This window comes from Ursus arctos, unplaced genomic scaffold (assembly GCF_023065955.2).
Source record: "Ursus arctos isolate Adak ecotype North America unplaced genomic scaffold, UrsArc2.0 scaffold_19, whole genome shotgun sequence".
Classification (NCBI taxonomy): Eukaryota; Metazoa; Chordata; class Mammalia; order Carnivora; family Ursidae; genus Ursus; species Ursus arctos.
In genome coordinates this window covers 3,699,026-3,711,031 of record NW_026622863.1, presented here as the reverse complement: position 1 = coordinate 3,711,031, position 12,006 = coordinate 3,699,026, and the positions used below count along the sequence as shown (strand labels likewise).

General features: G+C 59.9%; 1 protein-coding gene across 3 annotated transcripts in view; it reads left to right on the top strand.

Moving 5' to 3' along the window:
- GSE1 (Gse1 coiled-coil protein) overlaps positions 1-12,006 on the top strand; it is a 407,885-nt gene that overhangs the window by 176,166 nt on the left and 219,713 nt on the right. The gene's annotated exons all lie outside the window — the stretch shown is intronic.

Sequence of the window (12,006 nt, the reverse complement as noted above, 5' to 3'; positions counted from 1 at the left end):
CTTCAGGTACCACGCGTCTGGTTTCTCCCCGCACCCCACCCACTGTGGGTGACTCTCCTGCAGACCCTAAACCAGGGACAAGGCTGCCCTCCTCTGCTGGCTGAGCCTCCAGGATCTCTTCGGTGTTAATAAGAGTAATCCAGAACAGTCACAGAGCCCCTCCCGTTGAAGCCCCCCACCTGTGCTAACCGCTGAGTCCTCACAGTCCTGTAGAGAGGTGCTGTTGCCCCCACTTCACAGAGGAGCAAACTGAGGCCCAGAGAGGGGCGTCGTTCGCAAGCAGTCACAGGGCGGAGGCCCGAGCTTAGCGCTTTGTGTGGACTGGGACCTGAAGTCTCACAGAGACCCCACAGGGTGGGGCCCTTTGCCCATCCTAGGAGGGAGGAAACAGGAAGCTGAGAGGGACAGGGGACGGGCACCAGCAGCCAGGCCTGGGGGTGCGCCAAGACGCATCCATGTTCGGGCACGTACTTCTATGTCCCTAGAGGCCAGGACCGTCGCTGGCACAGAGTAGGTGCTCAGGAAATCCTCAGCGCCTATCGTTTTGTAAGGCCACGGACCGCAGCTCTGCCGGGCATTCAGGTGAGCGTGGGAGGTGCTCAGCAGGAGTGGAGACGGGCTCTTTGTCTTCAGGGGTCGGCTCTGCACAAAGGTGGCACCCACCCCGGGGTGGGCGGGGCCACAGCCTGGCCAGGGCAGCGAGCCCCCTCCGAGCCCAAATTCCAAGAGCCAGCTCCGTGTCCCACCATATAACAAGATGATAGGTTAGGGTCAAGCTGTGGTCCCATAACTTGTTGGAAGACATTTCAGAACAATAAAGGTGTCTGGCTTTATATCTGCTCATATTTTATCTTGGCTTTAGCCTCTCCCGCTTACTTGCCTTGGATTTACTGTGCGTATATTTTAAGCGGGTGGAGGTTGACACCAGCGTCCCTGGCGGTGCCTGGCCCCTCCTGCCCGCCTTGGGGAGCCTGGCCCGTCAAGCGCCCGCGCTGGCCTCCGCCGGCTGCAATATTTACCTCCGGGCTCCTCCGACAGCCGGAGCTGTCTCCTGAAGCAAAGGTTATGGGACTGGGAATGTTATGACATTACAGCTCGTGTCTGCACTCGAGATGCGTGGCTCTGGCACATGCTGGGCTCCGGGCGGGGCGGGGGGGCGGCCCAGGCACCGCGGGGGATTGATAGCGGCCCACTCGACGGCGCCTCCCAGCCCAGCCGCCGGCGCCCCGGAAGCTGACAGAACAAGGGCGCCAGCCTCCCCAGCTGGGGCTGCTCCCACGGTTTGATGCTGTCAGCACTCCGGGTCCCCCTCCCCGGCTGTCAGGCCGGCACGCTCCAGCAGCGGCTGTGACCCCATAGACAGAGGCGCGACAGAAGCAGTCTGGGCAGCCTGCAGTCCCGGACTTGGCGGCCTGGGCGCTGTGCTGCCTGCCCAAGGTTTAGGGACGCGTTTGGCACCAGCTGCCCGTGAGATGGGTGGTTTCATCCCTCGTCAGGGGGAGGCGCCTCTGTGCAGAGATAGCAACTTGCCATGTGAGCGTCCTGGGGCTGCCGCGACCAAAGGCCACACGCTGGGGGGCTTCAAACACAGTCCCGGGGGGAAGGGGGCTGAGACCGAGGTGTGGGCAGTGCTGTGCTCCCTCTGAAGGCTCTCGGGGTGGATCCTTCCTTTTCTCTTCCAGCTTCGGGTGTGTCCAGCCATCCCGGGTGTCCCCCAGCTCGTGGCCACATCCCTCCAGTCGCTGCCCCTGCCTTACACTATGCCTTCCCTTTGTACGTGTCTGCGTCCAAATGCCCCTCTTGTACGGACAGCAGGCCTTAGGACAGGGCCCTCCCTGGTCCAGTATGACCTCCTCTTAATTACATGAGCAAAAACCCTATTTCCATCTGAGGTCACACTCACAGGTTCCAGGGGACGTGAGTTTGGAGGGACGCTTGACTCCAGTCACTGTAGCAGATGCTGTTGGGCCCTGCCAGCATCTGCTCAGCCTGGCCCAGAGCTTACCTGCAGAGAGGTCCATAGAACCCCATCGCTTCCGGATCTCTCTGCTCCATGCTGTTAGCTGGCCATGCCCCTACTCTGGTAGGGGGTTGACATCCATACAATTCACCCCTTCAAAGTGTGCCACTCCATGGTTTCTGGCCTACTCACAGAGCTGAGCAACTATCACCACAGTCCATTCTAGAATATACTGGTCACCCCAGAAAGAAAACCTACACCTGTCAGCTGTCACTCTCCATCACCCCTCCCCCTCCTCAGCTCAGGCCTGCACAGTACCTGGCGCACAGTAGGTGCTCAGTGTATGCTGCTAGAATGGACTCTGTTCTGGAGCTGAAGGGCTGCTGAGGCAGCTGGAGGGTGTTTTGTTTACGTCATTTTGCAGAGATGACCCCAGAGGGCCACCTGTGGCTGCCTGAGACAGGTCTAGAACCTTCCAGGAGAGCCTTCTTCCAGGCTGTGGGTGATTTGCTGTCCCACGAAGGCCCCATGGGAGCCATACCCACGAGATGGCCGCAAAATCCAGTGCTCCAGTCTCTTTAGGGGTTCTCGTCCAGAACCATACAGCCCTCAGACTGGTGGCTGGACCTAAGCCAACGGGTGTTCAGCCCCCCACCCCTGCCTCCCACCCTCCCAGGGCAGGTGGGCCTCATCACCACCAAGGGAGCAGCAGGGGCTTAGCCGCCAGCCCTGGGCCCCTTCATCCTGGTTCAGCGCGCCCCCCCCAGGTTTGGTCCCAATTTGGGGGGGTTTAGGTCACAATGCAGGCAGCAGCAGAATGTGCCCCCCCCAGGGACCTTCTTGACACTTCTGCTTATCTACCCAAAAGCAAAGGAGTTAATGAAATGCTGCCATCGTTCCATCAGGCTGGCAGTCCTGTCTGCTGGCTGCTGGCTGCTGACTTGGGGGTTTTGATTGTCGAGTTTTGCTTCTCTCCCCCGGAGAATGACTCGTCACCCGGCACAGGAAGCTGGCTGTCAGGTGGTCCAGGATGGACCCCCCAGGTCCAGGCTCCTGCCCTGCCTACAAACTTCTATGAGGGTGGGAGCCAGCCAGGGGGAGGCAGGAGAGGGAAGGAAGGAGGTCAAGGCCTGAGAAATTAAATGTTCATAAACGTAGGCCCGGCACTCACAAAGTAGGGCAAAGCCATTAGTGCTCATTAAAGTTTAATACCTGTCGGAGCTCCTGCGGCCCCGGTGGACACCGCTCTAATTTGATGGGTGTAGAGGGGAATTCTCAAATAATCATGGAGGCTGGGGGCTTGCTTTTCTCATGTGAACATGAAGAGGACATTGGGCTTTGAGCTTCACCTTCAAGCCAGTGATGAGATGGGTCCTTGGGTTCACAGGTCTGGGGGGGGGGGGTCTGCCTTCACTGTCCCCCGTGCCAGTCCTTCGTGGGGTTGCTGGTTTTGTCCTGGACAGCCCCTCTGCTCCTCTCCCCTCCGCGGATTCACCTCAAGATTCCAGGCCCCACTAGCAGCCAGGTGCGCGCTTCCCCTCCGAAAGTCCCTGGGGGATTCACTATTAGCTCATCTGTCTTAGCTGGACTAGAAACCCCCTCATCTCCCCGCCCCCCAGCATCTGGTTTCTTGCCGCAAAGTAAACCTTTCCGTCCTGTTTCCCACTGCCTCCAGAAAGCCGGCCTTCCCTGGGTACCAGGAACACCCTCTGTGCTGCCCCCAGTTCTACCAACATACAGTTTCTGAGCTCAGCGTAGGCCCGGGCTGAATACTCCGGAAACTCAACCAAGGGCAGGCTGGAAGCATTCCTGGAAGGCTTCCTGGAGGAGGTGGCCACTCAAATTGGGTCTCATAGGACATAGGGGGGAATTAGCTGGGAGTTCTCAGTTGGGAAAGTGAGCATGTGGGGAAGACAGAGGCTTGGGCATGTTGAAAAAGGGAGGCTGGAAGTTTGGAGCACAGCAGCGGCAGCAAGGTGAGAGATGACCAGGAAGGAGGGTCTGGGGCAAGTTAAGACAGGCCCTGCACACCAGCGTAAGAGTTTGGACATTGCCCTGAACCCCTGGTCTGAGAATGGAACGGACCAGGCCCATGAAAATCGAGGGCTTCAGGGCAGTGTTGGCTACAGAGCACGTTACAAAGGAAAGAAAGGAAGAAACTAAGATTAGGACATCCCTACTGTGCGCCAGGCTCTTCCATGTGAGAAAGGCAGCATGAGTCTCCCCATTTCACAGGTGGACAGACTGAGGCCAGCGAGTGGGCCCAGTCTGCCCAAGGGTGGAGTGAGAATGCAAAGGGGTGTCTCCAAGCCGGCAGGCCTGGCCGGACACAGGCTGGCATATGTGCCAGCCGGAGACACCTTCCTGGTGGCCAGTGCCCAGGTCTGCGGCTCCGGCTCCTGGCCGGGCGCCATGCCCAGCCCTCACCGCAGCGGCTCCAAGCCTCCGTTCTCAGCAGGGCTCCCAAGAAAACCCTTTGCATCTTTCGGCTCACCCTTAATAAATGCTCCTTCCATCTGTCACCTCCGCCCTCCCCTGCCCACACTCTCCAGGGGCCTGCCCAGAACAGCTCCTAAATCATCCACTGCCTGCCTGCTCCCGGCTTCCTCCTGGCTGCCCGCCGCCCTCCCCGCCACCCTCCCCAGGCCTCAGCCCCTTTCCCATGCTGGCCGGGAGCAGAGTGAGCCCAGAATAGATCAGGAGAGAGGAAAACCGCAAATGCACAGGCCTGCAGCGGGATGTCCTGGGGAGTCCCGCAGGATTTGGGGTCGCCCCAGATTAGACCCAAGACCCCCGTCTGGCGCCTGGAGCTCCTTGTGACCACTGAGCTCCGAGGTACTCTGGGGTTTTTCCTCCTTCTTTCTCTGGAACATTCTCTCAGATATGAATAGGATTGTTGAGAGCATCCTCTCAGACCCTGGCAGCTGGCTCCCAGCCTCAGCCGGTCCTACTCACTCACAGCTCATGTGCCACGTGGAAGCCCCCTCCGGTCCCCTGAGAAGACGGTGGGATGTAAACAGCCCCATCCCTTCTGCTCCCCAGCCTCCCCCAGCCTCTTCTGCGCAGGCTCAGGCTGGTGGGGGGGAGTGGGCGGGTGTATCTTGTTTGAAGAGGCAGGAAGTACTCGGCCGCAGGCCCCAGTGCAGACAGGCCCGGGCCTGAACTCCAGACCGGAGCAGATTTGCTGCTGCTGTGGTGCCAGCTCCCTTCCCGTAGCCCCGCGGCCCCCACTTCCAGCTGCACGCGGGAGCCGGCCGCCGCCCCCTGCGCCCCTGCGGCCGCTGCCAGAGGCGGGCTGCCCACCGCCAGGCGCCAGCTGAGGAAACCAGTTGGCCTGGGGCCCTGGCAGCTCCCTCCGCTCCCCCACTGGGGAAGGGGGGGCTGTGCGCGGTCCAGGGTGTCCAGGCCATTTCCAACTTCTCCCGAGGGGTCCCGGTGACTATCTAGGAGCTACCCAACTGGCACAGGGCCCTTTGGGGGTCACAGGCCCAGTGGGGAATGGGAGGTGGGGGTGGCATCCCAGGAGGCCACATGTAGAATGTTTTAGCACTGGGTAGCCTGGCCACGGGCTGCCGCCTGTAACCCCAGGGGCAGTGAACCTCAGCTGACGGGCGGGGGGGGACCGGGAGCAAGTGATCAGGAGGGGACCTGCTGGCTCAGGGGGGCACAGAGGAAGTATGGAGCAGGTGGAAAAGAAGAGGAGCCAGCACCCCGGGGCCCTCCCTTGCTCCCTGCCCCCTCTGAACTCATGTAGGGAGGAAGGCAGGGAGGGGAGGCTTGCTTTCACCATGCACTCAGGGGCTCTAGTACCTTATCTGGTCCCATGGAAAAGCAGAGGGTTTCCTCCCCTTTCTTGAATGGAGAAATAGAGCCTCAGAGAGGCAGAGTACAGGACCCAGAGCCACACAGCCAGGCTTGCCAGCCCACAAGCCCCACCCCGACAGAGACACACAGACACACACAGACACACGTGTGTGCACACACACACACAGAGACACAGACATTCTCCTCTTTGTGCCTGCCCCCCTGCTGTGGGCGTTGTGCTGTCCACACCCCACAGGCAGGTGCCCGTTGTTGGTGTCCCCTTACTTCGTCCCTGCCCGGAGCACGTGGTTGCCATGGCCGGGCTTGCAGATGGACTAATTCTGGAAACGGAGCCCTCCTCTCAGCTCCTGAAGCTGTCACGTCCGAATTCACGAGGTTTCAAAGTCACCTTCTGGGCAGGGAGCCTAGGTTTCTGACGCAGCCCCTGGGCCTCCCCAGGGCTTGTGGCGCGCGGGCGGCACCACCTGCCGGCCGCGCAGCCATCTGGCCCCACTCAAGGACGCCCGTCAGCTTCACACCTTGGGCGTCTGCGCCCCAGCTCTCGGGGGACCTGCCGGCCTTGTGCTGCAGGATTGAAATGACAAGGGAAGGGAGGCCCTCCTGCAGGGATGATTTATAGTCAGGCATTGCCCCTGGGACGCTCCCCTGAAGCCCTCACAGGAGGCAGTATGAGGCTTCAAACGCTGAATGGGCCAAAGGAGCCCCGAGAGCGGGGGCCACCCCTGACCAAATCCCTTTACAGAATCCCAAGGCCCGGGCTTCACCCCACAGACCAGAAGCTCAGGGTGGGAGATTCAAGGCCTGGGCGTACTTTCAGAGCTTCTGGGTGATTCCACGGGCTACCCAGACGAGAACCTCGCGGAGAAGCTCCTCGGCATTCTGGAGTATGCCAGAGCCAAGTCTCCGAGATTCAAACCCCGATCGTGGATGTTGCCTTTCTGCACCTGAGTGTCCCCCTCTGCAAAATGGGCATGACCGTAGTTCTGACTCCCGCAGACGGTGGTGAGGGTTACATGAGTTCATGCCTGTGGAAAGCAGAAGTGCTTGCTGGGTAAGTGGGGTGGGCGTGTAGGTAATGTCATTCCTGGTCAGCACAGGAAGCCAGGCAGGGACAAGAGAACCCGCTCCCTCCCAGGTCAGGAGGTGGAGGCTTGGAGTTTGTCAGCCTGAGTTCATTCTCAGCATCACTGCTGGCTGGCTTTGGGAAAACAGTGGCACCCCCGTCCGTGCGTGTGGAGTGGGGGTATACTCGCTCCATAAGGCTGTGGCAAGCATAGATGGAGGTGACACGGACCTCAGTGTCCCCAGCTGTAAAATGGGAGAGTAGGCTAGGCTTGAGGGACCCATTTCAGATTCCTGCAACTCTCGGTCGTAGCAAAGGGGGAGAACCAAACCACTCAGCCTGGTGCCGGGTTCCTGGGCCAGGGGACAACACCCTCCCTCGTCACTTGGTCCTGCTCAGAGGAGTGTGTGTGCATGTGTGTGGACCGTGTGTGTGTGTGTGTGGACATATTGTGATGAGTATTGTGTGCATGTGCACACGTGTGTAACCATGCATGTGTGGATATGTGCCGTGTATCATTTGTGTGTGTGCTGTATGCATAGTTGTGTGTGGTGTCTGCTTTTTGTAAAGACATGGATGTGTGCACATGTGTGGCGTGAGTGTGCAGTGCATGGGTGTGCATATGTGCACGCAGGTGTGCGTGGATGTGTGTGTGCAGTGCCAGCGGCATCGGCCTCAGCTCCAGGCCCTCACACTCAGAGGGATCTGCCCCGTTCGCAGGCCCTGCGGGGTCCCCCACAGCCCCGAGCCCTCCCCTGCTGCCCGCCACCCCAGCAGGGGCCCACGCTTCCCTGGGAGTCAGTCCCCAGGGGCTGCAGAGCCTTTCCCGTGGCTCGCTGGGAAACAGTTGATGCATTTGGAAAGCATATAGAATCACACAGCTGCTCCCGTGCCCCCACCTGGCCTCCAGAGGAGGGTGCTGCCAGCATGGCTGGACCCCACTCCGTTTTCTCTCCCCCCAGTCCCTGCAGGCCCCGGGGTAAGCCTTACCAGCTTCCCCAGCTCTCCTGCCTCAGTTTCCTTACCTATAAAGTGGCGATAATTACCAAGCTTGTTAGTCGGCGCACGTTTCCTGAGCACCTGCTAGGGGCCAAGCACTGTCCTCAGCACAGGGGGTACAGCAGTCGGTGAGGCAGAACCAAGGCTCTGCCCTTACGGGGTGCACACATTCTAGTGAGTTTGGGGGAGGAGCAAATAAGGGTATGTGCGAAGCTCCTAGAATGGCCCGTACCGGTAGGAAGTGCTCTTCCCTCCCGACTCCCATCTTGCCGACTGCTGAGAGGTCACTGCTGGCCAGGGGCAGACCCTGGACCTGCAGGCCCAGCTCGAGCCGGGCTTCAGAGGGCCTTGCCTGGCCCCGGAAGCTGTGAGGTCAAGCCACTGCAGGCAGCTGTCCCTGAGCAGGCCCAGAGCGAGCCCAGGCAGCTTCCTGCAAGGGCCTCGGGTTATGGCCACACTGAGCCGCTGGCAGTAAACCAAGCCAGCACCTTGAATAATTAATGCTAATTCTTCGAAAGTCAGGGAAAAAATGGAATTATCCACCAAACATTGCTCCAGCCCTCCCCGCTCTGCTGAGGTTTCAAGATCATCAAAGGGAAAACGAGTGTGTGTGTGTGTGTGTGTGTGTGTGTGGTTATGTCTGTATGTGGGTGGTGTGATTGTACATGTGTCTGTATATTTATGTGGTTGTATGTCTTGCGTGATTGTGGTTGTGTGTGACTGTGTCTGTGTCTATATCTATGTGTGTGCTCGTGTGTCTGTGTGTCTGCATGATTGTGTCTGTATGGTTGTATATCTTGTGTGGTTGTGTGTGTGCGTGTGTGTGTGTGTGCGCGTGCGCACGCACCCACTTGGAAGGAGACTCAGCCAACCTGGCTCAGACCATGCAACTATCTGTTTGCAAGAGGAGGCGGCTGGGCCTAAGGCCTGGTTTGAGTATCCAAATTAGCAAGAGTGCAAATCCAGAGACCCTGCACCCCCCTCCCCTTGGCCCCAGAGACACCTCCCTCCTAAGATCTCCGTGTGGATTCCAAACCGTGGAAGCGTGAACAGGGAGCAAATGGTGCCCAGGACCCAAGGCGCTGGCTTTCTGAGCCCTGCCAGGTGGGCACCGTGGCGGGTGGGGGCCGGGGGTGGGCGCCAGGGGGGGGCCCGCCCAGGCAGGAGAGGGAGCGAACCGGTGTCATGCATTATTCAGCAGCTCCTGATTTCACATTATTCTCCCTGATACTTTTACAACCTGTCAGTAAATAAAAAGATTCTACATTATTTATAGAAATGGAGCAGAATTGGCCACAAGGATTTAGTATTGCTATTATTAGAGAGTCCTTGGGACCATCAGGACAGGGTGGGGCAGGTGGGGCACTGGGCGGGAGTTGTGGGGGGAGATTCAGAGATCCTACTGCCCCAGCTTCAGGGGAATGCAGTTTGGTTTGCCGACCTCAAGGGGTCCATGGTGACCTTCTTGTGGGCGCCTCCCCCAAACTCAGGCACCAGGAAGACCAGCTGGCCCAGAGGCAGGTGGCGGTCTACCTGGCTGGTGCGCAGGTCCTCCTGGGGGAGACCTCAGCCGGTCCCGCCACCTCCACACCCTTCCAGGGGCCGGCGGCCAAGGTGCTGGCGGCCACGGCCGTGGCCACAGCGTGGCGGCCGGGGACTCCCCAGATGGGGGCACGCGGAGGCTGCGTGCTGAGTGAGACGTTGCCGAGCGTGCGGGAGGCTCTGCTTGCCAGCAGTTTATGGGACGCCTTCTGTGTACACGAGGCTCCGCACACGGCGTGGAGGGCGCGGCAGGCCTCCCGGGGGTTTAGCGCACTTACAGTCTCTTTGTCCTCACACCGTCAGGCCACGGGTCCCGTCGTTGTTTGGGAATAGCAGCTGTGGATGGGTCAGGGGATGGGTGATCCCAGGTGTGGGGTGCCCCCCTGTTCACCGTCACAGACACGGAATCCGAATCCTGCCCGGGCGCCTCCCCTGGCGACTCCTCGACGTCTCCCCGAGGCGTTAGCAGTCCGTGCGTTGCGGGGCGGACTGGTGGCCGCCCTGCTGTTAGAGCAGCGTTTCTCAATCTGGGTGCCACCTGCGCTCTTCTGGAATTTTTAAGCTCCGTGCTCTCCGTTCCGAAGGCAGTCTAAATGGTCTGAATGGAATTACTACGAGCATATTCTGGCGTTTCTGGGGCCTTCGGGACCTGGGTCTGTGAAGTCACATCCACATAAAGCTCACCTGGGGACAATGGGGAGTCCCACACACCCGGGGTTCTCAGACTGGAGCCTGGACACATCATGGGGCACCCACTTCCCCTGAGTCCTCCAGTCCCCAGCCTGAGAAGCCCTGTTCCGGAGAGAGCAAGAACCTTGTGCCATACCTGTAAGCCCAGCGTCCAGCACCTAGCGTGTACCCTACTGGATCTGGTGTGCAGTCGGTCAAGAAGCTACCTGTCCCGGTGAGGTGGCAGAGCCAGGGCCGGGGTGTTTCCAGAACTGAGGCCAGAGTTGCTGAGGGGCCGGCGGGGGGGGGGCAGTCAGGTGTTGGTCAGTGAAGCCGGCCGTGAAGGGGAGGCGGGGGTGCACCTGGAAGGAGTGAGCCTAGTTCACAGGACAGCCTCGCAGGTGAGAATGAGCCCGTGGGGCAGCTGTGCTCGGAGCGGAGGCTGGCCACGGGAGCAGGGGCTGTAAAACCACAGGACAGTACTTTCCAAAGGAGGTGCCACAGGGAAGGTCTGGCTGGGTGCAGCAGCTAGCTCTTGCTGCGTAACAAATTACACCAAAACTGAGTGGCTCTGAGCCAGTTTATGATCTCCTAGTCTCTGTAGGTCAGGAATCTGGGTGCAGCTTTTCAGGATCTCCTGCTGCCAGACCAGGGCTGCAGGCTTGTCTGAACGACCCCTCTCTCCACCTGCATTCATTGGCAGGATCCAGTTCCTCCATGGATGTTGGACCGAGGGCCTCAGTCCCTTGCTGGATGTTGGCTAGAGGCCTCCTTTGGTTCCTTGCCATGTGGCCCTCTCCCACGTGGCAGCCCACGACATGGCAACCTGCTTTACGGAAGTGAGCAAGCCAGGAAGGGAGGAGAGTTTGTGCCTGTGGGAGAGGGAAGTTGCAACCACTATAAACTGATCTCCACAGCCATGTCCCTTCTCATTTTCCATGTTCTTTTCATGAGAGGCCAGACCCTATGTCCAGTCCCCGCTGAAGGGGCCTGAACCCAAGGGGGTGGGCCTAGAAAGCTGTCCCAACGATGAGTGATGAGCGTTAGGAGAACACAGGGTCCCTCAGCCAGTTAACTTTTCAGTGTTAACGTGTGTGCCTTGCGAATCTTCAGGGAGGGAGGAACTTAGCCGTGTTTCCGCAGAGGAACCAGCCAGAGGATCATCGGGGATACAGGGGACATTTCTGTGAGGCACAAGGAGCATGGAGCGAGGTTGAGGGGCTTACCCTTGGCCTCTGTAGGCAGGGCTGTTCAGGAACTGGCCAAGCTGGTGCAGTGTGGGGCAGGGGGCTCATCCCAGTTCTCTAAGACGTCTCCACCATGACCCTGGCCCTGGGCTCCGGCTGCCATGAAGCAAGAGTGCTGCTGGGCAGACCCACGTGCCCCTGTGGGTCCAGGAGCTTTCTGGGGGCTGGTCCAGGGCTGGTACCAGCATTAGTGGGTCCAGGTGCAAGATGGAGGCCCGTCCCACCTTCCCATGGGCCTGCCACCCAAGCCACGGCGGAGGGGCCACTCCCGAGTGGTGGGTCGCAGCCCCAAGATATGCCCAGTGCCTGGGTGGAGGTGGGTAAGGGGGACCAGGGGCGGAGGTGAGGACAGCCTCCTCAACCCCCCCACCCACAGCCCATTCTGCGCAGCCTGGCTGCTGTGCTGGGGGCAGGGAGGTCGTGGGAGGCGGGGCCCCTGCTGGGTCGAGGCTTCAAGCCCCCACTCCTGCACAGGTCATTACCCCTTCAGACCTCACTCACGAGACACCAGTTCACAGACAGTGATGAGGGCATAAAGGTGCTGAGTACACAGCCCATATTCGTGGATGGGACACGGGGCTGTGTTCGAGTCCGGTGGTGGCTGGAACAAACCACCATGACGTCCGTGGCCATGTGGCTGCACTGAAACCAAAGTGTGGGTGGGTCCCACCCCTCCGGGGCTCTGGGGCATCTGTGACAGG